This window comes from Pleurodeles waltl, chromosome 6, assembly GCF_031143425.1.
Source record: "Pleurodeles waltl isolate 20211129_DDA chromosome 6, aPleWal1.hap1.20221129, whole genome shotgun sequence".
In the NCBI taxonomy this organism is placed as follows: Eukaryota; Metazoa; Chordata; class Amphibia; order Caudata; family Salamandridae; genus Pleurodeles; species Pleurodeles waltl.
Window position 1 is genome coordinate 876,138,611 of NC_090445.1, and position 26,330 is coordinate 876,164,940.

General features: G+C 43.7%; 1 protein-coding gene across 1 annotated transcript in view; it reads right to left on the minus strand.

The window, feature by feature from the left end:
• The window catches only part of LOXL4 (lysyl oxidase like 4), a 216,526-nt gene that overhangs the window by 20,455 nt on the left and 169,741 nt on the right, over window positions 1-26,330 (minus strand). The gene's annotated exons all lie outside the window — the stretch shown is intronic.

A 26,330-nucleotide genomic window follows, 5' to 3' on the forward strand; every position in this document is an offset into this window, starting at 1 on the left:
AGCTTGGCACAGAGCAGGCAGCTTATCTAAAGAGGCAATGTGTAAAGTATTTTGTTAAACACACACACACGCGCAAGTGCACACACACACACACACACACACACACACACACACCCACTCTCTCTCTCTCTCTCTCTCTCTAATCTCTCTATCTCTCGCTCTCTCTATCTCTCTCTCCCCCCCCCACCCAATGAACACACCATGAAAGACTCCATGAAGGTCTAGGAGAACAGATAATATTTATCTGAGTAAAACAAGACCAATATGACAAAAACCCAATCAGTAGAAATGTTCTTTGAAGTCGCGAGGGACCAGTGCAAATACAAAGTTCAGGCCGACCTCAATGGAGGGTAGGCCGGTTCGAGAGTCCATGCACCCAAACACCTTGGATGGAGCAAGCTTTGAAGTTGAGGAGTAAATGCAAAGGTGTTGCATAGGTTCTGGCCTGTGCAGTTGAGTCAAAGCATTGACGTTGAGCCTCACAGTTGGGTCCTGCATAGGTGTTGAACTCCATTGAGATGAATGCGATGCATCATTGTCGAGCCGCGCAGGCTGTGGATCCACTGTTGGCGAACAGCCTGTGCGTCAATGTCAAAGGGGCACTGTGTTGTTCCGAGCAGTGCAGTGGGACAATGCATCGGTTTTTGCTGAAAGTAGTTGCAGAACTCACTTCTGAGGACCAGGACTGGAGGGGGCAATCCAGGAAAGGGTAGGACTCACAGATGGCAGAGCCCAGCAGCACCAGGAGAGTTGCACGCAGTCTTTTTTGTCCCTGAGACTGCAGGAAAACAGGAGTCAAGACAGGAAGCCCTTGGAGTCACTGTGGGTTCAAGTGAGATGGGTCCAGTCCTTGTCCTCAGGAGGGCAGAGATCAGCAAGCAGCAGGGCATCTCAGCAAAGCAGAGAAGCAGTTCCTCAGAACAGTCAATCCATTCTAAGTGACAATCCTTGCAGCACAGTAGCCTTTACTTTAGCAAGGTTCTTCCTAGGTCCAGTAGTGTACTGATTTGGTAGGGTCAGAGCCTCAGTTCTTATACCCAAATGTGCCTTTGAAGTGCACAGGATCCTTTCTTCCTAGTCCTGGCTCAAGACTACCAGTAGGGGGTAAACAGCCATTTGTGTGGGGACAGGCATTTTCATATTCGTGTGCCAACTCCCCTCCACCATTCCTGCCCAGGAAGGCCCATCAGAATGCAGATGAATGCAGATGAGTCCTCAGACACACCTAACCTTCCTGTGTATGTGGCTGTCTACAAAATGCACAAAGTGTAGCTGTCACCTACTCCAGGTGTGTATGAGAGACAGAATACAAGACACACTGAGCAGTAAGAGCAGAGAAATGTGCAATTTCTAAAAGTAGCAAATCTGAAATATTAATGTTAAATCCGATTTTACCAGTAAAGAGGATTTATCATTACCATTCTAAAGATATGAAACCCGACAAAGCTACTTTTTTCTGATCAGAAATTACAGCTTAAAAATATATTACTTAATTCCCAATGCTAACTTGTGAAAGCAGTAGTGAAGAACAACTTTGGGAGTTTTTCACTACCAGGACATGCAAAACTTAAAAGTATATGCCCTGCCGTTTACTTACATAGCACCGTGCCCTATGGGCTACCTAAAGCCTATCTGATTGTTTACAGTGCTCATTGCTTGGGTGGGTCACAGAACAGATACTGCACAGAAAATGGTTATAAATGATTGGTCATGATGCAGGATTATTCCGTCCCTATTCTTTCCCTGGAAAGTAATGGGGGTTTTGGGGGTGGGGGAGGGGCAGCCATCCACCAGGTGGTCTCCCCCGTGGGAAGATTGGGGAAGTGGAGCTGTCCACAATTGCTCTGGGCTGTTTGGATTATTTGGGCTATTATTGGCTATAAGTTTGCCCTCTAGGTATATAGCCAGACATTTTAAGTGACCAGCCACCATTTTCGGGGCTGCAGGAAGCCAAACCACTAGGAAGGCGAGGCATGAAATTGAAGGAGGGGAAGAAGGGGAGGGAAAGGAGCGAGGGCTGCTGAACACAGCTGGCATAAGTTGGCAGGGTGAAGGTGAGATCGAGAAGATTGCAGCATGGTGAGGAAGGGGCAATATTGCTGTGGAAGGCAAAGAGCAGCCATTATTTAAATTGGAAGCAGCGGGGTGACTTGAGAGGGCCCCAGCTGGTGCAACAGTAATGCTTCAAGGGGTATCAGGTGGAAGGACTGCTTAGTAATCAGCGAAAGATGTGTCAGTATTGAAGAACCCCTCAAAAAAGTCACGTCACTTCCTGTGATCTCATTATAGCTGCAAATGACTGCATGATACCATTCCCGCTAGTCTCGCCATTTTGGTGACTTGATATCAACGGTCAAACATATTCTGCACATTTCAACATAGTTTACTTGAAAGAGTCTGTAACCTTTTATTTCCTGTGGCTGTTCACTATATTTTTTCCATTTTTGTATTATTTGAAGAATGAAGAAGAATATACCCTTCTGTGCAAATCTAGCCCTGAACCAAATGAAACTACTGCAGCATCTTTTTTAAGGTTCATGAGCTTTCTTTCCCTTGGGAGAAACATTCTCAAAGCAACTGGGAGACTCAAGATGGCCCAATGTGTATGACTTCTTTATCATCTCCAGAACTGCTGTTATTGGTCCTGGGGAGCTTAAGTTTTGTTTTGTTCATTTCGCTAATGCCTCTCTTGGTCATCCACAAACTCTTTTCTGTATCTGAAGCATTGAACAAGAAAATGATCTTCTGATCATGCACTGGTTGAGGAATCTGTTCCAAAGGAACCATTTTCAAGATTAAGTAAAGAAATCACTGATACTTTCATGCAAAAGCGATTTCATCTAGTGTATCTCTTCTAATGTATCAAAGAGTGCAATCTGCCGCTGGCCTTGGGATACCCACGATGAATCAGCTGTCACCATATTGTAGACAATCCTGTGTGACACACAACAGAAAATAGAATGCACAGAAACCACTTGAAAAACAAGGTCTTGGTACGCGTGATCTGGCTACGGATTTGTGTCCTTGAAGAGAATATTAAGTACCTCAGATATAGGATTTGCAAGGTATGTGAGTTGAGATGTGGCCAAGACAGTGTGGGATGGATTTGTGTTCATTGACTTTCCTTACACTTCATTAAATGGCTAAGTCACACTTTCCAGTCCAGACAGAAAGCTGCAGAAGGTTTTAAAAGGCAAGCAACGGAGGGAGATAACTCTCACAATGACAGTGTAGATAGACTATGCAAAGGAAACAAAGGACCAGATGTACGAAGCATTTTTCCGATCGCGACTAGAAAAATGTTTTTTCTAATGTGCAAAATGTGATTTGGTAAAGTGTTATTGAATCACAATTTGCACTTGCAATTCGGTGACTGGAAGGGCTATGCTTTGGGTGTCCCTTCCAAATACCAAGTCGGTATGGTATGCATTACTGTTTTATGACCGAATTCCAGTCACAAAAAGTGATATTTTACCACCATTTTAACAATGGTGGTAACCCATTCTCAAATGGAAAGGGGTCCTCTTTGGACTCTTTACTCTTTAAGAATGTTGAAAAATAATTTTTATGTGCCGGCAGTGGTCCCTGGGACCACTGTCCACTCCTAAAAAATGAAACTTCAAAGCCTCATTTTTTTTCTTTTTAAACACACCCCAATTCCCTTTAAGGAAAATGGAGTTCATTTAAAACAAACTATTACTTTGTTAAAAAGCAGTCACAAACATGGTGGTCTGCTGACCTCAGCAGGCTACCATCCCTGTGATTCCTCAGGGGTTGCAAATTGTGACCTTCTTCGTTAATATTCATAAGGCAGGTCGATTTGCAGCCCACTAAGAACTGCTATTTGGGAATAAAGCATTCCACACATTAGGAATACCGATTTCCTAATTGTGGGTACTAATGTATGTACATCTGGCCCATAATGACCTACTCGCAGTAAAAAGAAACATGTGTCTCTGTGATGTAAGCCAACTGCTCACATTCTTTTTGTTTTTCTGTACTCTATAGAGCCCCTCCATGGATTCATAGCTTGAAAACCGATTTAGAAACACAATGAAATGATGCAGGGAGGATCTTGGCCAGAGTCTAGTTTTAGAAAGCCAGCCATTCAGTAAATCGAGGGGGGAGATATTAAAGCACAAAGAAGCAGTTACTGAATTTAACGACTTTGCTCCAAAGACGGATATTTCTTTCCTTCCTTTGTGTACTTTTGTATTTTCTGAAAAGGATAAAAGGAATTGCTTTGGCAGTTTTTAGAAACTGTGAATATTGTGATGAATCACAAATTCAGGGCCTGATTTATAGTTTGTCTGATAGAGTACAGTCTGCCAGGGAGGCAGCGAAATTATGTCCACCACCTGATGGACTAAGGACCACCTAATTTTGAGATCACAGCCGGTCCAGAGGTGTTCTTTGTACCCTGATAGGAGCCACTGTCATGGTGGTTCTCGTCAAGGTACAAAAATATTTGGAGGACATCCTCCATCAGTTTTGAAGCTGTTCACCAAACTTTAGAAGCCCTTTTGTATTTCAATAACAAACTCCCAAAGGGTGAGTTTGCTATTAAAACAATTTAATAATGACCCCCCAATACCAGATAATGTTTTTTCCTTGTTGTGACAATCACTATTAGATTTTTCTCCTCTCATGCCAGAGTTTGCCTACAGATGACAGACAGGAAAAAATAGACAGCACACCATCTACCCTTCATTGGGGGGGGGGGGGGTTGGGGGGTCAGTGCGGTGCATTTCTTGATGGACTCTACTCCATAAGGCCATTGGAGGTAGATTTCTATTGACAGAGCCGACATCAGCACTGCTGACAGAAAGCTGATTGTCCACCTGATGTCCACCTGGCTCTAAATGAGGTGGGCAGACCGTTAAATAGGCAGACAGGGACTCTTTCACATTTGCGATGTAGTATCCTGTCCACCAAACTCTAAATTAGGTCCTAAGTCTTTTATTACATAACACATCCATGAAAAGCTTTGACTACATTACCCACAGTTCTACCTGGCTGTCTGCTTAAACGAATATGGTATAATATCTAGTCATTACATGTTGCGAATGCCATTTAAGGGAGTGTTTCTTGACTCTCCACATGTGTAAGCAAGTGCCATGTATGTGTGAGAAGCTTCAGTACAAGGCTGGTAGATACCCCAGGCAAAAATATATTTTGCCATTTGGGCACCCCCTTTCCTGTAGCAACAAGGTCTTTATTTTGAAGTAATTTGATGCGGAGTGTCAAACTTTTCTGGTGCTGAAAAGCAGCTGCCTTGCTGCGGACTTAATGTAGCATCAGTTGTGTATCTGAGTATTGGTGGGAAAATCTGATATATCTGGTGTTTACCATGCTGGTGACACGTAGAAGAGAACACATCACACCAGTGTATCTACTGTGGATAGGGGCCAGTGGGATGCCTCTCACTAGCTTCACTCGTACTGTGGATAAAATTACAAGCGTTCATCCAAATAAAACTTTTAATCACAGCCTCAGAGAGCAAACCCCTATGTGTCACTCTAATTACCCGGGTGGTGCAGAAGACAGTAGCGACCACAAAGTATGCTCTTTCATCCATAATTGAAACCCAGTGGGAAACCACAGGAAGCACTATTTCAGTGCCTTTCCCAGAAGTTGTTCTTCAGTTTAGAAGACGGACTACAATATGCTACCAGCTTTGGCAACTCACTGCTAAACAGAATTTAACTCCTAGACATTCAAGCACTGTTGTGTGTCAGCAGATCTCAAGGATCTTGTGGGTCATGGTCAATAAAAATGACTATGCACCGCAAAGAAAAAAAAGCTGTTTCCTTTACCTAAAGTTGCATCTCCAAAATAAGAAAACCAGAATGTCACTTTGAGCCTGACTTAGATCTTGGCGGCGGGGAATACTCTGTCACAAATGTGACAGATAATCCATCCACCATATCACGGTCCCATAATATGTTATGGAAATCGTAAAACGGTGGATGGGACATCCATTGCATTTGAGACAGAGTAATCCTGCCGCCAGGATCTGAATCAGGCCCTTTGTTTGGTGACCCTCGGTCCTACAATGACTTTATTCACTCAATGGAAACTTTTATGCCTGTAAGATGTGTTGATTATATGTTAAACCACAAGGCTACAGAGATGCCTGAAACAACATACAAGTTGACACTCCTCGCCAAAGGCAGCCAGTTTCTTTCAGCAAACCAGTGCTCTAATGCAGTTGCAATCTCGTCCATGACTATGGACGGGGGAATGGGGCAGGTTTGTATTTGCAACTAGAGTTATATTTGTTTCCTTTTGTGGTTGCAGGGGTTCACCCTTTCATTTTGACTCTCCCCTTGAACCAAACCTTCACCAAATCCATGTTCTGTCTCCACCTCTGAAAAAAAAGTGACAAGATTGGCTGTGACTTTACTTCACAATTACATAAAATGCTGTACGTGCACCCTCTACAAATTACGTATTTCACATTTCAGTATGAAATCGCATGGCCTGTGAAGCTGAAGGCAACGGCTCAAATAACTAAGTGGAGAAGGAGATGTGGCCTGTGGGTTCCAGGTTCTAATCCTGGTCTAGGCACTTGCTTCAACATACTGGGATTCTTGGCAAATCAATTAATCTCCCTGTGCCTAAAAAATGTGAAATGTATTTGTGTAATCCCCACTTGATTACACGATCTCATAGATTGGCTTCCAAACAGCCCTCCAAATAATGTATAGCGCTCCTTAGTTAGGTCTGGGATACATGACTAACAATACTTACAAACTCAAGTTACTTTTACCCATTTCCTCACGGCACACTGCACCAACCCAAGTGGGCCTGAGCGAAAGAAAAGGAACATCCTTCAGAAAACTGGCATCTTCTACCAGAATACATGTAGGATGCTATGAACTAATCAGGCAACTTCCTGGTATTCACTGATTAACGTATTAGCCAATTAAAATGCAGCATTCTGATGTAGAGGGTTGTGGCGATTCACAACAGATATAATGACAACGATGTAAGGTCAGATTCCATCAATGATTCATGTATGGTTGGTATTAAAAACGAGTACGCCAAATTGCAAAGAAAGTATGCTGCACAGAGGGAGGGAAAATATATCTTTATTTTGAAATTAGCCCTTTAGTGTTTCAGTAAAGCACAAGAATCCTTTCTGTGAAATGGACAGGTGGCAGTGCAACTGATTAATCGCCAGCCTTCTTTCACTAGTGGTGGCTGCTGAAAATGTAAAAGTTATGGGGCATAAACAGCTGCCCTGAATTTCTTTTTTTGTTTTGAAATTCTTTATTAGAGGGATACACCAGTTCAAAGAAAGGAGGTCATGTACATAGCCAATCTGAATACACCATCATGGTTTTAGTGAAGGATAGACAAGAGCAACGACTAATTTAAACCGGTGTGTGTGGGGTGGGGTGGAAGGGACTTAGAGTAAGAGAGAGGGAAAGGAAAAAGAAAAAAAAGAAGGGCCAGGAGGTTAAGAAAGAAGAAGGGTGGGGGAGGAGATCTTCAGCAGGGGGGTAGTAGATACAAGCACATTTATATAGAATCTAATTGGGGGAGTGTCTCGTCCCTGCTAATGAGGAACCACCTGGAGCCTATCGCGTCCCAGGGTACCATAAAATCCTGGCATGCTGTCCTCCTTATGACATCTATATGGCGTGTCTGCTGACCGATGGCATGTGGGTTGAGTAAGCTATCTTTTGGGCCGGGCGCCGGTGGTCGTATTCCATGATGTTGAGGGTCTACATATAACTTACAGACAGCTGCACCTTTAGCACTTATGGGGTAGAGGGGAACGTAGAGGATGAATAGAGTGACAGTCGATGTCGAGACATACAATCGGGTCATGTCTCTTGGTTGGAAGGACAGGTGGCTTAATAATGAATGTGGTACATCTATAACTGAATGGCACATTTCGTTGGGAAGGTGTGAAAGATGCGGTTAGTGTCAGGATAGAAAAGGCTTATGTGCCGTGAAGGGAAATATGTGAAGGAGGGGATAGCGGGTAGTGAGGGTGCCAACTGCACAAGGAGAGTTGAGGAGAGAAAGAATACATTCTAGGAAAGAGAATGCAGAGAGAGAGAGAAGGTAGCTTAGTGTGAAGAGTGAGGAGTTGAGAAATAAGGGAGGGTGGGAGCTAGAGGTACACACTTCGATCTAGTGCCACAGAGCTGTTGAGCACCCATCGCCCATTTGTTGCCCATCCATTGATTGCTGGTGGGGTACGGGTGGATCGGGACAGGAACGGGAGGAAGGGATGGAATGGAGGGGAAGGGGATGGGAAAGCTGAAGATGCAGCTATGCCAGTGCTGACTTTCAACGACTGGCAACTGATGACCAGTAGGGGTGAGGGCAGCAAAACAGCGGCAGGGTGCAAATTATGGTGCCTCTGTGAGAAAGGGAGTCCATATCTAGTTAAATAAGGCCGTCTGATCTGGTAAGTTATAAATTACCCGTTCGTATGTGGTACCATTTTCCCTATCCACTCCTCTGGGGCAGGGGGGTACGGTCGACCTCCAGTGGCGGAGGATACATATCTTTGCTGTCGCTAGCACAGTATGTAACAGTCTGTTGGGGTCGGGACAAGGTGGGGGGGATCCCATGTCATGTAAGAGCATTAGAGAGGACAAGAGCTGCGATCAGAGTTGTAAAGATGAGCTGAGTTTGGATCCCACCGATTCCCACAAGGGCTGAATTGAAGGACATTCACATAAGACGTGGGGCAGATCGCAGTGGGTCTCTGGACATCGCCAACAGTTTGCGTGAGGTAGGAGTCCCACTCTATGTAATTTCACCGGTGTCCAATACCAATCATGGATTATCTTAAAGAGACAGAACTTCAGCCGGACTTCTCTAGTACCTCTATCTAGGGCTTCTATTATGTCCGACCAGTCTTCAGGATCATAGTCCTTCTGCAGTCGGGCCTGCCATTTACAGCGTAATATTTAAAGAAGGGGTGCAGGTATAGATGCCGCGTTATCACCTAATATAGGCCTGCCATCACCCCTTTATGATGGCCCTATGTCCTGAGATAGGCAATTATGGGCGAGGTCTGGACTACCCAGGGAACAGCTCCCATACTCTGGAGTAGGCAGTGTTTAGGTTGGAGATAACAGCATTCCTGGTGAGAAAGGAGACCGTATTACTCCCTAAGTTCCCAAACGGCTTAAGTACCCTGTCATCTATAATCTGAGCCAGGCTCTCAATATAAGCCTCATTCCATTGTGGCCAATTGAGGGGGGCACCTCCTCGACGTAGGCCGTCATTGCCCCAATATGGGGCCTGAGCGTATAGAGAGGAGTGTATTTCAAGGAGGAGGTGCACCCTGCTCCAGGCTGTATGCATTGCTTTTAAGATCGGGTTGACTGGGCTGGGCTGGGCTGGGCTGGGGAGGACAGACATTGTATAGTCCGCTTAGGCCACCTCGGTGTGAGAGCAGCTGCCTTTCCGTGACCACCCACTGTGGTGAATCTAGTAGTCTGGGAATCATGTATGCTAGTTGGGACAAGTGCAGGGTAAGAGCGTAATTTCCACCGAAGGAAGTCCCAGACCACCACAAGCGCAGCGTGCTATGAGCTGTGCGGACGCTAATCGGGGACGTGTGGAGCCCCACAAGAAGGCTATGCTTGCTGCTTCTATCGATCTCAGGGACCGGAGGGGCACTTGGAGGGGTATCATACCCAACATATATGTAAATCATGGTAATGTGACCATTCTCACAACTTGTACTCTACCTCACATTGAGAGGCCTAGGTGAGACCATTTTTCAAACTCCAGTTTCATGCGAGCCATGAGTGGGTCCAGGTTATCTGCCACATCGGTTCTAGTCCTCGATTGACATGTATTCCCAGGTATTTAAGGCGGTTCGGGGTGCATTGAACCAGATATCCGTGTATCACAGCTTGTGTTGTCAATAGTGAGAGGGGCAACGCTTCGCTCTTATCCCAGTTTACCTGGTAACCTGATATCTTTGCAAAACCCTCAATGGTCTTGAGTAAGGTTGGTAGGGAGTGTCCCAAGTCCGCTAGAGTAAGTATGAAGTCATCCGCATACAAATAGATTTGAGAGACTCCCCCCTTCAGAGGTATCCCTGTTATCAGCATAGACTGGCAGATCGATGCCGCAAGTGGCTCCATTGCCAGCAGAAATAGAAGTGGCGAGAGGGTACAGACCTGCTTCATCCCTCTGCGGATTGGGAAAGAGTCAGAGATAAAGCCTCCGCAGTTGACTTGCGCCATGGGGCAGTCATAGAGCAGGCGTACTTTGGCAATGTATTGGTGCCCCATCCGATTTTTTGCAGGGTCGCAAACAGGTTGGCCCATTCAATGCGGTTAAATGCTTTTTCTGCTTCTAGGGACAGAGCCAGAGCTTCATCCATCAATCATCTGGCTTTCCACAGGATGTGGGAGAGGATGCGCAGATGATTCCTGTAGGTACGTTCTGATACAAATCTCACTTGGGTGTAATGGATTAGAAATGGGATAACCTTGCACAGGCGGGCAGCCAAGACACTGGCCAAGATCTTGATATCTCCGTTCAGGAAAGAGATGGGTTGAAAACTGCCATAAAGTAGGGGATTCCATCCCAGTTTTAGTATGACTGCTATCGTTTCTCTATTGGAAACTACACCCAGTGAGACCTCGCTACATGCTTCCGTAAGGGCCTCATGTACAGCACCAACCGCCTCTTCACCGGGCCATTTATAAAATTCCACAGGGAAGCCGTCGTCCCCTGGCAATTTGTGGGAGGTTGGAGATCGCTTGTGTTATTTCAAGCTTGCTAATCTCTCCATTTAGAAGGTCCTGGCCCTCAGCCGAGAGACGGGGGAGGTTGGTGTTGTTTAAAAAGGCCTCTATATGGGCAGGGCTAGTCATTGTTTCCGGAGTATAGAGGTGTTGGTAAAAAGCCGCAAACTCATTGACTATTTCCTGTAGGCAAGTTAGTATCTCCCAACTGGAGAACACTATAGCTGGTATGGCTTGTGCAGCCACTCTCCGACGGAGTTGTGATGCTAAAAATCCTTGCTCATAGTGTCGCCCTTACAGGCGTTGTAACGCATATTTGGCCTGTGACTTATATAGCACATTGAGGGCCCTACGGGCACGCTCCAGTCACTGGCATGTGTGTAAAGTTGGATAGGTAGTGTATTGTTGTGTGAGGTGCCTTATGTCGTCCTGTAATGATATGTGAGTTTTGACCACTGACTCCACGTTGCACTTAGCATAGCACTACACCTTCACATTAGTGACCATCAACTTCATTTTGCCTATTGACTTTATTTTAGCATTAGACACTGCCACGTTAGAAGCTGCCAGTAGTTTTCCACTTTGTATTGTGCCCATGTTTTTATTCTTCATGTTCTTTTACCACCAAGGCTTAGGCTGATAAGAATGTACTCAGACGCAGGGAATGGTCTTGTTTTGAATTGGAACCTTGGGATTGAGGCCAAGTCCTGACGTGTTATTTTCAAGGCTGGCCTAAAGCAATCAGCATTTTTTGAATGAATAAACTTCTGCAGTGAGAGGGATGTTCTAGACTTTTCCTCTCTTGTTTGTTCAAAGTATAAGAGGCCGAGACCAGCTGGACCGGGGACAGAGAGTGTTTGCAGATCTCAGGAACATCCAGGACCCTGGAGTGTGCCATCCTTCCCGTGAGGATAAGTGATCTCTCTCTCCTTGATCGATTCTGGGATTTGGCGATCTGATGCTGAATAGGAGAGAGATGAAGCAGTAATGCCCATTTCTCATGGTGATGTATATTTTTCAATTCATTATTTGCTTTGCATTATAATATAGATGCGTATATTTGCTGTGTATATTGCGGTGGAGAATCATTTGTACATTCTTTCATTTCACTGCTGTGACCATTTTTGAAAGTGTGCTTTCAGCATGCTAATCTCCTTTCAGGAACCTTGCGTACTGAAATAATAAATGTCTTCTTAGGACTAAGAAGCGCATTCCAGAGATTTTTGTCAGTGCATGAGTGTTTCAGCTCGGTCATTAGTGAAGCAAAACACGTCCTCTAGGACCTTCTGACGGGCCTTTCTATCCTTGTTGGCCATTGCCGCATCTCCCATCATTTGCCCGTGGGTGGTTGTTTTAGCTGCTGCCCACGTAACCCTCTGAGAGGAAACAGTGCCTGCGTTTTCACGCACGTAGGTGGACATATGGGTCCGTAATTGCGCTTTGCCCTGAGGTGAGCGGTAGCGGTGTATGGCAAAGTGCCAGGCCTTGCGGCCTAGGAAGGGAAGACCTACGTTGAGGGCCAGGAGGACCGGGGAATGGTCTGAGATGCCAGATTCCAATATTTGGGTATCCTGAATTTGGGCCACTACGCTGCGTGACACAAGGAAGTAATCCAAGCGTGATTGGGTTCCATGTACCGACGATAGGAAGGTGTATTCTCTGTCAGATGGATGCGTAAGCTTCCACTGGTCCAATAGTCCCTGATCCGTCATCACATCAGTCAAGATTGCTCTTGTCATGGTTGCTGCTAACATCAAGGGGTCCCATTCTGTCTAGAACTGCACCTCTGGCTAGATTCCCATCACCCCGATCATGTAACGGGTCACCCCTATTTCTGTCAGTAGGCGGTTGATTTGCAAGAAGAACTGCTGTTTAGTGCCAATTGGTGCATATACGGAGCCGACACATATCAAGGAGTCTCCCATTTTGAGTTTGACGAACACATATCTCCCCTCTGTGTCTAACCATGATTTTGTGACAGTTACGGGCAATGACTTCCAAAGCAGGATCGCCACACCGCATTTCCTTGAAACTCCGGTCCCTGTCATTTGTAGCGTAGGACAGCAGCTAAAGAGCGCCTTCCCCACCCAGTGCCGGTGAATTTACTTGATTTAACATTGTCGAGATGCGTCACCTGAAGAAGAGCTATATCTGCCCATTTGGATTGGAGATATGACAGTAATTGTTTTCATTTTGCAAAGTACGTCAAACCATTGACATTCAAAGATATGATCTGGAGTGGGTGTCTCGTAGTTGTAACTGGTCCAGCCACCCTAAACTGGAGGTGATGGGCCGAGAGTATGGGGAGGAACTGTGGTCACAGAAGGGGACAGGTGTTGGGTGTGATAAGTTGGGTAAGGACGGCGTGGGAAAGAGAGGGAGGGGCCATTGGGCGTTGGGTACCCACCTGCGTCGGTGTAGGGGTATGGAAGAGAATAGAAGAGAATGGACGTAGTTAAGATGGGGGGTAGAGGATATGAAGGGGAAGACAAAGGGGAAAGAAGGGAGGGGGAGCTGAAAGGAAAGATACAATAGAGAAAGGTAAGAGAAAAGTGAGAGAGAGAGATGGGAGGGAAATTAAGAGCTATCCTAAATTTCAATTAGGACAGAAAGTGAAAGTGTCCTCCCGTTCCCTCATGTGAGTTTTCACAGGGGTTCCCCATTCCTTCCCAAAAAAGTTAGGAAAAAAGGGCAAGTTGTGTATTTTGCGAGTGGTTTTACATGCAGGTTCCAAAGGGGGACTCATAAAATATTTGAATATTTCCACATTGTCAACAACGATGGGTGTTGGTGGCAGGGGAAAGGGTTATGACCAAGAAAGCTTTTAAAACATGTTGGTGTAACATTGCATTTTTTAACACAATTATTAAAGATTGGTTGTAGAGTTATCAGGTAGTTTATTTACTCTTGGTATGTAAGGGAAACAGTTCTTAGCATTTCCAAAATGTTGTCAAAACCCCTTTCAGAGAGCCAGGGGCAAGAAGGGGTTATCGGGACCAACTGTGAGAGTGGTGGCCTGTTACTCCTGCTATCCTGGGGCTCGACCTACTACGGGTCCAAGTACTACCCCTTTGAGCACTTGACTGTCAGTGATAGTGCTGGTCGACCATTCCAAACCCTATTGAAGGGGAGGTAGGTGTGAGACATACACAGGCGCAATACAAACAGCAATGACAATCAGCTCTAACCACAAGTCTAAACTTAGGCCAAAAGTCTAACTTTGCTACAAGTAAAGTTAGACTTTAGGTCTAAACTTATACTTTTGGTCTAAGTTTACCTTTGTGAATCGGGCTCCTTACTTTTAAGGAAAAAGTAGTATTTTAATATAAGAAAAGATGCAACAACTAAAGAATTGTAATTGTATTTATATAGCTCTACTACCTCTGACTAGGTGTCAAAGCGCTTTTTAGCAGGTAGTGTGCTACTCTGGAACCCAAAAAGAATTAGTGGTGAATTAGTACAGGGAAATATGAGGTAATTTGAACAGTGGACATGCAAATCTGTATGTTGGATTGAATAGGATAATAGAGGGATAGAAGAGGGAAGAGTCTAGAAAGTGTTATTTAGAAGATCATAATAGTAATATGAGATGTGGGATTAGTAAAAGGAGAGACGGAGGATGGAAGATTCTCTAGAAATGGATTAGGGAGATCATAGGAGTAAACCGAGGTTTGGAATGAGTCAAAGGAGGGATATATGAGGGGAGAATTTAGAATGGGTTGTTCAACAGATCATAGTAGTAAAATTAGGTTTTGGGTGTGCGAAGGAGGGGTAGAGGAGGGAAGAGCCTAGAAAGGGTTATTTTGAACCTCATTAAAGTGTTGCTGTATTTGAAGCTAATTTAGTTATTTGTGTATTTTTATAACTATTTTTCACATTCAATGGTTCTTTCGTACGTGAAGTTTTATAATGTACAAATTGTGATTTGTTGGAGAGATGGACATACCATGCTGACTTTGCAGTTCCTGTACTTTCTATGCACGAAAACTGTATATAAACCATTGAATTTGGGGGTGAGTTAGAACTCCTTTTGAGATCTTTCCTACGGGTTGCGATTCTGTCCTACATTTACTGATTTACTTCTGAACTTGATTTAGCATGTTTATGATTTTGCTAGGATGACATTAGCATACTCCCCGCACACCCATGTCCCTCAGAGTCCAAGTTTAGCATGGCTAAAGACTTCTGCCATCTTGAAAATGCCCAAAGTGGATAGGGTTCTCGATGTAGCATCTCCAGACCATAATTACAGAACACTCCTGACAAAACAGAAGAGAACTGAACCTGCAAACTGAGAAGAACCCTGAAAGGACTGGTCCTGCTCACTGTTGTACCCAGAACAAAGAATTGAACTTCAAGGGTTATACGGCTGACCTCCTTTTAAAGTTACATGGCACAACAACTGTCCAGCTGACCAGTGGCATCTGGACTTGGACTGGACTCTGCTGTCTGACCTCTGTCTAACACCTTGACAGACTCCAAGTACCTCCCCTGATATCTGAGACGTCTTTAGAAATGCACTCCTGTGGTGGGTTGCGATTTAGAGGACCAAAGTCATAAGGTAAAATCACTGAATATGACATATCTGGATCCTACCTGCACTCCATTGTGGTCAGCCTCAAATTCTGCCTAGGTCCAAATCTATTGAGACAATTGACTATCTTTGGCATGTTATTCTTTTAGGCACTATTCTTCCTAAGACTTTAAAAATGTTTATCCTTGGTTCTCCTTGTGTTTTTTTTTTTTGGTTTGGTGTCATTTTCTTTATAAAACTGTACTCTATTTTCCTAACCATGTTTGGGTTTTTCATTGTGTTGCATTTCAAATTTATTGCTGTTTTGGTATTCCACAAATACGTTATAGATTGCCCAAAGATAAATCTGTCTGCTCTCTGACATAGTCACCAGGGGTTAAGCTCGGTGTAATTTCATGACTTTGAGTGTCACCTTGACAAGGTAGTGATTAGTCTTTGAGGTGGGTAGTCATCCACCCCATATAATAGGCAATTGCTTACACCAAGGATACAGTATTACTTTTCTAACAGTTCTAATCATATATGTAAAAAATGTTGTCTACATATAAAGGCCCATATTTATACTTTTTTAGCGCCGCATTTGCGTCATTTATTTATGCAAAAGCAACGCAAACTTTCTTAATACAATTGTATTTTGTAAGTTAGTGCCATTTTTGCATCACAAAGCGGCACAAATGCGGCGCTAAAAAAGTATAAATATGGGCCAAAGTCTTTTGGCATTATGAAAGTAAATGTGAAGAGGCTGGATGTTTTATATTGGACGTAGATATCTATTAGACTGTTTTTCTGTTACCCTGCTCTTGCAGTGGCCCTCCGGCCACAAGATACACCTGGTGCATGTTAAATTTATCCCTAGTTATGCCGTGAAGGTTTTTGAAGGCTTGGCTTACTCCCAAGTTTGAAGTGAATGTTTTTTTCTGAATCGTCTTTGTAGTTTAACCAAAATATTTAGGCTAATATCAGAATCATTTATGGGAAACCTTGGACAGTGAAAGGTTTGCTTTTGCTAAAACTCACTGTTCAAAGCGGGGACATTTACTGAATTTTTAACTGTTCTGCCCTTTTGGACTCTCTCAGTAGAATGGTAGGTATTGGGAAGGCTACAGTTGCGCCTTCCCCACTTCTGCTTAAGGGAGGAGCCAAATATGCCTTCATTTCTGGCAAGCTTTTGCAATCCAGACAAATGAATCTGAGATGGCTGGAATTTCGGTAAACTCTGTCAACAGTATTTAGATTTTGCATTGAATTACTCAGGTTGGGAAAGAATGTTGCAAATCAATTTTAAGACTCCATTTCACCAGGGTTCGAGATTCATGCACCAGAAGATAATTTTTTAGGAATTACTATTTTCTGTCTCCGATGAAGATATGGGGGCTTGTTCAATTCGAATAAATGTCATGGTTGTGGGATTTTTAATGAGGGAATAACAAAAAATTAAGGAAATACAAATGTATACTAATAGTATAGAGCAGTTTAAAGCATATCAAAGACAATTTAAAAGGTCACATGTTTCTGCTTATTTTTCACAAACAGGTTCGATGGGAAATCAATGCCTGAAAACTGAAACAAATATAATAACTGAATTTATGGTCAGTGTTTTATGATATTATAGACTAATTTACAAGTACTTTTTATATTTATTGTCTGTGTAATGTCACAGTAAACATAAAGGTTGTATGCTTTGGAACCTATGAAGTTCAGAATTAGCTGGGTGAAAATTGGGGCTGAGCCATGATTCAAGAGTGTGTACATCATGTAGGGTCTTAGACATTGTGGTCCTGTTTAATTCCCTGTAGTCAATGCATAGCCTTAGTTCATTGGACTTCTTTGGAACTAAAAGCACAAGATGCCCCAGCAGGTGAAGAAGATCATCCAATTAAACCATACTGTAGGTATTCATGTAAATATTGTCTCTGGCCTTCTTTTTCAGCTTCAGATATGGAATAGCTCCTGCTAAAGGGAACCACAGCTCCTGGATCCAAGAGTGTGGCACAATCAAAATCCCTTTAAGGTGCTAAGAACAGCTTCTTATGTTTCTCAAAAATGTAAGAGTATTGCTGAAACTGGGAAGGAAGGGACTGTAGGACATTAATCATGCTGGGATCCTGAGGCATATCTAGGACCTGATTTTCGGAGTCCGGTATTCTTCAGAAAAATAGCAGTTCTGACAGCAAAATTGATTGGAGAGAGAAATTGCCCTGATTACCCAATCCACATTTGGGCTGAGGGATCACCAGAAGTCAGAAGGCACATTCAGAAATGCCCCGTTTGAATGACCACGACCAGAATGTCAGACCAAGCAAACCACAGAGTATTGTATAGGATGGTTCCCACCTTTGCAGGACTACTTGCAGTGGAACAAGGAGCTCTGGGCCAGGACAAGAAATCAACTCTGGATATACCAAAAGGCAGAGGATGCCTGCTCTTCCCACCACACTCCCTCCCCAGGCCACTTGAAAGGATTGCAGTTCCAGCAACATTTGCCACCACCCACTAACTCCCCCCTTCTCAGGTGTCCCTTGTCAATTCTAAATGCACCTTTACACATGCCGCTCAGTTTTCCGAGTCCTCCCACACACCTGCAAAGAAAAATAACCCCAAGTATCGCCCTATGTAATTATTTGATTCATATTAATACATATGTTGGATAGTTGTAAGTTAATATTTGTAGATGTATTGGGGGCAGTACAGGTCTGTAAGGACATAGCTGTACTTGGATTTCAGATAGGAGGTAGCACAAAGCAGCCAGGATTAGTGTAACAGCAGAACGTATTCACATTAGGGGTGTGCAAAATTCACCTAATTTCCTTTTGGGTGATTAATTTGAAATTCAAAATAAAATACCTTCAACTATGCAAAATAGCTCATGATGCAAATCTACCATTTGATGCTATATTATTCAGTGAAATAATTCCTCCTGTATATTTTTGACACAAGGATGCATTTGGAGATTAAAAAATGAGTGCAACTAACAACATTTGCTAATCTTCTGAGAGAGAGAGAGGGAGATTGTTTTCACTAAACAAAAATTTGGCAGATTGTAATTTGTGGGAAGTGTGGTTTGATTTGTTCGTAGTTTTGATGAACTATGAGTGCTATTAAAAATACATTTGAAACAGTTCATCCTCTGTGGCTGAACCATTGCCATCTTGCCGCTGGGTATGTCCATCCCACTGATCCACATCGTCATCACCCAATCCACCACACTGCCAAGCCCCATCACTATGCATTGGCACACAGTATCCCATAGCTTTATTGTGCAGCATGTAGCACAGGACTATGACCTGAGACACATTTTTCCTGCACATGCACAGGAGCTCTAACGCTCTAGTGTTCAGGCACCCGATGCAATCTCTGTGCAGTTTAAACGCACATTGGATGTTCTGGAATATGCCTCACTGCAAGCACCTACAGATGGCGTTGGAGGACCGTGGACACGCATCACCAAGCAGTTCTGCAAAGGATACCCAGAGTCACCCACAGGAGAATGAAAGGTATGGCATGACCTAATTTAACTATCAATACACAATGCATGCAGGGACTTTGCCCTACGATGTAAGTATCTCATTCTGAGTTGTGTGAAGTGAGATTATCCATAGGTTTCCCCCATCATTCTGCTTCATGCAATTACAAGATAACCAAGCATACAACACAGTGGTGATACCTCCTGGGGAAACTCTGTACTTGGATATTCTGCATCCAGAGCCAGCTGTGGCCAACTAAACCAAAGATTTACCACAAAAAAATCTTCCAGGTCAGAACAGGCAGTAAATTAATACAAATCACCCGAAATGAATTGTATTTTTTTTAATAGCAACATAATTGCCGTAAATAAAAATGGAACAAGTTAAAAAAGGTACACAGGTAGCATTTAAAAAAAGTTGATAAACACTCATATTGACCTGTTTTATAGTTTGGTGGATGGGTTACTTCGACACAAATGTGACAGATCTCCCATCTGCCGTATTACAATCCCATAGGTTATAAAGGGATCATAATACGGCGGACGGGATATGCCTAATATTTGTGACAGAGTAACCCCCTCCACTAACTTCTAAATCAGGCCCATATGTCATCATCCAATCTAAATGCAAGTACATTTATTATAACATTTACATCATAAAAAATGCAGCTGATCCCACTTAACCAATCTGGGTCATATATACTGGCAGACAAAACGTCCTCAAACTTACACTGCCAAATCTCGATTATGGATGAAGCACAGGCCCTATGTGACTTACAACTCAGTAACAACGCTGGGTAGAAATGCAAGTAAAATAGGTAGTACATTAGTACTATGTGCTTCCTTTTTTCTTGTGGATTAGTTGTAGGAAGTTTGTTAAGTTTGTGCTCATGAGTTCACAAGTGTTCAGTAATGTTTTTAGCAGGGATAGAATAATGGAGGTGGACTAGAAAAAGGGAAGCTGTGAGTTGTTATTGGGAGTAGTAGATACGTGTGCTTGTTAGTTGGGTGAATTTGATGAAAATAAGGCAAAATGTTCAAAAGGACGCTTGAGAGTTCATGGTAGTCTGAATGGTTTGGAGGTCACAGAGGAGGGATAGGACACAGGTTGAAGGGATTTATTTTTTTCAACATATAACTGAAATTATACAGCCATACTCACACATTTAAACTTGCAATGATGTGCATGCATACATATATGCACTTGTCACTTAGTAAAGTTATACTACCTGTCACATGTACAAAGAATCAGTAATATTTTCATGGTCTGATATACAATTGTGTGTTGTGGCTACATAAACAATGTTTTTCATCCCTCTTTATTACTGTATCTGCTTGAAATAGAAGCATTGTGCAATGTATATTTTCTCCTATTCATACATATATATATATATATATATATATATATATATATATATATATATATATAGACACACACATACATATATACATATCTGGGTGTATAGATAGATAGATAGATATATAGATAGATAGATAAGGTTTCACCTTAATAAAGATCTTGCATGAGGCATACCAATGGGGAAAGAAGAGAAATGAATTGCTATATGGGAGAATGAAGTAGGAGAGTTCAAAGAAACAGACTAATGAAAGAGACTGTTAGGCTCATCAGTGATTTCAATAATGAACAACGCAAAATAAGACAATTGTAAAGAAAAACTGGCAAATCCTCCAACATTACGTACCAAAAGACCAGATCACTGGGTGGCACACTCATGAACAGTTTCCTACAACCACTGTGTGATAGTAAAGATTGGTTAGCAAGTATTGATAATGGATTTTGGAAATGTGGAAAATGCAAAGCATGCTCTTATTGCATCAACATGAGAGAATGTAAAACCTTTGAGGCAAGAAATTGAGCTATTACTGAGAGGATTACATGTAATTCAGAATATGTTGTATGTATTTTGGAATGCATGTGCCAATAAAGCATGATGGAAGCACTGTTAATAAGATTAAATCCAGAAAATAAGAATTGTCCAACACCTGAGAGATATCTAAAACCAGAAGTGGACTTACACCATGGCTAAGCATTTTTAGGAGGTGCATAATGGAGATCTCACTGGATTTAAGTATTACGGAATAAGACATATTAAATCAGATCTATGTGGTGGGGACTGTGAGCCTGAATTACAGAGATGTGAGTCAAGGATGAACCTCCAAATGGGCATAGAATGCCCTAGAGGACATAATTTGGATACTAACCAGTGCTAAACTGTGTGTGCTCTCTCCATAAAACACGGTTTGATTGCCATGTACCTGATTGGCATATTTAATTTACATGTAAGTCCCTTGTAGAATGGTATGCCATATACCAAGGGCCTGGACATTAGGTGAGAGTTTGTATACCTGAAGACCTGGTGCCCAGATAGAGGGTGGGGGATGATATAGATAAATGAGGTAGCCCTGAGGGTACACAAGGTTCCAGAGGAGTACTGGCGGGTTGCTTGTAGTGGTATATGACCATGGTGGGGAGGGACACACTCCTGACAGTAGGTCTAGAGCACCAGACCAGGTATGCCCCCCATGAAGGCCATTCTTCTTTCTAAATTTGAATAGACCCCTGAGAAATTCAGACAGAAGTTTAGGGACAGCAACAAACTTCCAAATCAGTTTTGGGTGGACCTCATTGGTTTCGCCAGCAAGGCACTGCAGGACTGGGTGAGGGACAGCAAGGTATATAATTTCAATGGACTGTACAACCTAATCTTGAGAGAGCACATTCTCAATACCTATTTTACAGAGCTGGACCAGTACCTGGTAGATGGTAAGCTTGCTGACCCCAGGAAGCTTGCTGAGGAGGCAATCCTCTGGGTCAGCACCATACTGTCCAAAAAGTTATCTGGCAGTGACTCCAAGAAGGGTGGCTCAGGATCCCCCCAGCAGAAGGAGGGAGAAGTCAAGAGAGACCCAGACATGTCTCAGGCTAGGGGGCAAGGAAAGGCTTCAAATGTCCCTTCTGAGAAGAAGGAGGGAGGTCTGATGGGCTGATGCCAGGACACCCCATTTCTAACCTAGCTGCTTTGATTGTTCTCAACTAGGACACAATCAGGTGGACACTGTCCAAAGAAACCACCCACTTGTGGGAACTCTATAGGAGAGCCCATATGGCCTTAAGGGAAAGTAGTTCCCAGGGGCAAGAGATAGAAGATACTCTAATCTCCCTTTGTTGGGAGATAGACTTAGAGGGTAAACTTGTGATCCCTGAAGGTGGGAGTCATCACTTCAACCAGGTGAAAGCAAATGGGGTCCCTGTCACTACTCTGAGGCACACCAGTGACAGCTGGACGAAGGTAGTGGAAAGGTTGGTTTCCCCAGAACAGTACACCAGTCAGGTGTGTAGGGTAAGCCTTGCCCAGGGACAGGTCTCTGTCCGTCCCATGGCCCTGGTATTCTGGAGTGGGGTGGAGAGGTGACCCAGAGAAGGACCATAGTCAGTCCCCAGATGCCCATAGACTGCTGTAGAGGCCCATTTTCCGCGTTCTAGTACCTTAGCAGGCTGGCTTTAGGCTGTAGGGAGCTCGTATTGGAAATGGCCTCTGAACATGTTCACCCCCCAAAACTTTAGTTTTTCTCCTCCTACTTTTTGCTGGATTTTTGCTTGTTGGCATTTGGACTCTGTGCATTTTAGTACTGCTAGCCAGTGCTAAAGTGCTTATGCTCTCTCCCTAAAACGCATACACCTGATTGGCATATTTAATTCACATGTAAGTCCCTTTTGGAGTGATATACCATATACCCAGGGGCTGTAAATTAAATGCTATTAGTGGGCCTGCAGCACTTATTGTGCCACACCTACTTAAGTAGCACCTTACAATGTTCCCTGGGCCTGCCATTGCAGCCTGAAGGCAGTGCCCCACTGCCATGTTGACTTGGCACATAACCCCCCATTGTAATACATATAAGTCACCCCTAAAGTAGGCCCTGAGTAGTCCATAGGGCAGGGTTCCACTGTTATTAAATTGTAGGACATGTGGTTTTATGTTTTATAGGCCCTAGTAGTGAAAAACTCCCAAAATTGTTTTTTCGCTACTGTAAGGACCACCCCTCCCATAGGATAACATTGGGGATCCCTTATTAGATTTAATAAGGTGTAATCCCTAACCCAGAGGTGGTAGTTTTGTCATGTTTGGTATCTATGAACTTGTAATGGTAAGCCGTCTTTAATGGTAAAGTCTGATTTATCTTTAAAAATTTGAAATTGCCATTTTAGAAGTTGGCATTTTCCTGCCCTTAGCTCTCTGTGCCTGCAGCCTGCCCTAGGTTACATAACTGGGTGTAACTGACAGTTGAGACTTTGTGAATTCACCCCAGACAGTCACACAATAGGGGGATTAGTAGGTGGGCCGAAGCTAATCACAGCCTGACTTCCAGCTGAAAAGGCTGAGCCCTGCCACCACATAATAGGCTTAATGACCCTGTATTGTCAGTGCGGGCAGCGAGGAGCCAGGACAAGGGGTGGGAGGGGGGCAGAAAATTCCTGTGACTTCAGAGAACCCTTATGGAAATGTCTCTTAACACCTAGAAGCAGGGCACCAGGGTTTAAAAATAGAGCTCTCAGACCTGCTCCTCGGTTCACTACTGGACCTGTAGAAGGACTCTCGGAGGACTGCCTGTTGCTGTGACATGCTGTGCACTCTGCAAGACTTCTGCTGAACCTGGAAGGACTACTGTGCTGCCTGGAGCCTGTTTGGAACTTCCAGAGGCCAGCCCTGCTATAGAGCCCTGCATCACCACCTACACCCAGGACTTCAGAAAGTGACTCCAAGGGCTAGTTTAGTTGGTCTCCTGTTCTGTGCCGCAGGGGCATAACAATCTCCCACCATCTTAAACCTGCACCTGAGCTGTGGATCTCTGAGAGGTCTCCATTCATTCTTGGACCATTGAATGTGGTGCTAAAGGTACCCAGGTGGCCATTTTCCAAAACTGAAGAGTTGCTATTTTGATCCTTAAACTTTGAAAATTCATAGAAATTCAGACCTCTGGTTCTACTAATTCATGTTCAGAGTTTTGGTGTCAAATAATTTATTAACATTTTGTCTATTTTTCTAAATTGGTTTGGGATATTTATTGTGTTGTGTTTTCACTGTTTGTTTAAGTCGGCAAGCCAAGTAACATTTTTTGGGTTTTTTTCAAGGCCTGTTAAATGAACACAAAATGATACACTACCACCACTGCTCTATGTTAAGAAGTGAGGATGGGCACAGTAGTCATATGACATTACGAGGGAATGCGTAGGTAGCCCCTCTGGGTCAAAGAACAGATTGTGGGATTTCACTTGACCACATAAATAATATCCACAGTCTTTTACAGTCAGCATGCAAGGGTCATCCCGTTTCGGTATCAGCAGAGCACTCCACCCCTTCTAGTCCACTGGTCATCACAGGCAAGGAGGCAGAAAGCTAGAGCTTCAGGGTAAGTGGTCTTGACTATGTGAGTGATGGACCCTAAACTAGCAGGGAGACTATAAGACCTTGGTCCCTATCCTTGCTCCAGCAGCTAGAAGTCTTGGTGACCTTCTCTCTTGTTGAACAGCTTATGATTTAGTACCTGGTCCTTCGTTATTCTTATTTTGGGAGTGGACTTCTTTGAAGTGCCCTCTCTCTGTCTGCCACAGCAGGATGGACTCCAATTTTGGCTGACCCACAACACAACCGAAGGAGTAACGGGGATCACACCTGGCTGACAATCTCCATGGAAATATGCCTTACAAATATGCCTCTACCATGATTCCCTTGTCCTACAGTGCCACCCTTTCAGATCGACCATCTTACAGTACAGTGAGCCCAGGCCCCACTGACCCGTAACTCTACCTGGAATCAAAGAGACCTATGATGTGCTTAGCGGATGCTCTGCCCCCATTCTTCCAATGTGTGTGTTCACACCCCAAATCACAGGAATGTCAGCAATCTGCATCTCCTGTCTGGGGATTGCAGTCCTCACCTTCACTAGCCTTTCCAGGCATTAGACTTCCAAAATGGAACCCACTGGCCTCCATTTTATGGACCATGCACAGGCACATATACATCCCAGTACACGCCAGCATCATGTGTTACCTGCCCATGTACACAGTCACACAGTAGGCCCAGTGTAAGTTAAATACACAGCACTGGAACTTACATGAGTGGGCACGTAGGCAACACTCCAGTGACACAGGTAAAGGACTGTTCACACTAAGGATTCTTCCTAAACACAAAACAGGTATGTTGTCACCAATGAGCTTGTATCACTTAACTCCTGGCAAAAGCAGTAGTCCTCTATCAATGAGAGGGGAATGCGTGGACCTCTCTTCCTGGTTTAACAAGACCACTATACCATGAGACAGGCCTAGGCCATGGTGCACATGAATAATCTATGTTCGCTGATAACCAGATATCTACCAGGGATCCAAATATCCATGCAGCTGGAGCATTCAGAACAAAGGTGCACATATGTCACCATGCAGGAGACTTTTCCATCCCAACAGATGCATACAGAATTTTCTGCACTTCTACATTCCTCCTCATTTTATTTCCAATGTGCCCCTTCTAAAAAGATTCTCAGTTTCAGAGTATGTTTGAGAATCTAAATAAAAGGGGCAAGAGCTAAAAATGAAATAATTGCCACAGAAGAAGGTCTCTAAAGCACAAAGGAGATCACGTTATCTAATAGGCTGAGCTACTGAGAAGCTCAACACATGCAAAAGAGCATTGTCCAAGATTTGAGAAAAGTGAAGGCCATCTTTGTTCCATGTTCTTCTATGGTACAGAATACAGCTGTGATATTCTTTCAGATTACATGTGAGGCTGAGTGGTTCACTGTTATAGATTGCTGTCAGGCATTCTTTTCTGTACCATTTCATGAGGAAAGTCAGTTCCTCTCTGATTTCTGGTTCCAGAACCGTGTTTGGCTTGGTGCCAAGCCCAGAAGAGGTATACCAAGAGTTCCTTGATCTTCAATCAGATGTTCAAAAAGAATCTTGAGTCCCTAGTCATGGCCTGCAACCCAATCCTAGTTTAATATATTGACAACCTATGGGGGATGTTGAACATACAGGAAGCTAGTAAGCAAGACACCATTGCTCTGTTGAGCCACGTAGTTGAGAATGGACATAAAGTGTCCCCTGAGCAAGTTACAGTACTGTCAAAAAGAGTTGCATTACCTTGGGCATGACATCAAGAAAGGATTGCTGAAGGTGTCACAAGAAAGGATTTCAGTAATCCTTCAAATGAATCCGCCAGCTACCCGAAGACAAGTTAGGATGTTTATGGGAATGGTGGGCTACTGCCACCAGTGGATCCCCAACTCTTCCCTAGTGGCCAAGCCTTTACAGAGGCAACACACAAGGATGGGTCTGATCCGGTACTCTGGGATAACAATTGCTTTGTTGCCTTCCTCGAGCTGAGTAAAAGTCTCTGTTGTGCCCCGCCACTGTTAATTCCTGATTACAATAAGTCTTCTGCTACCTTTTGCAGTGAGAGGGAGGGCTGCTCCCTCTCAATGCTTACACAAATGCATGGCATTGCAAGAAGACCTGTGGAGGCCTGTGGTCTACTTTCCTGCTACATTTGACGCCGTAGCAGCAGCGCTGCCCATCAAA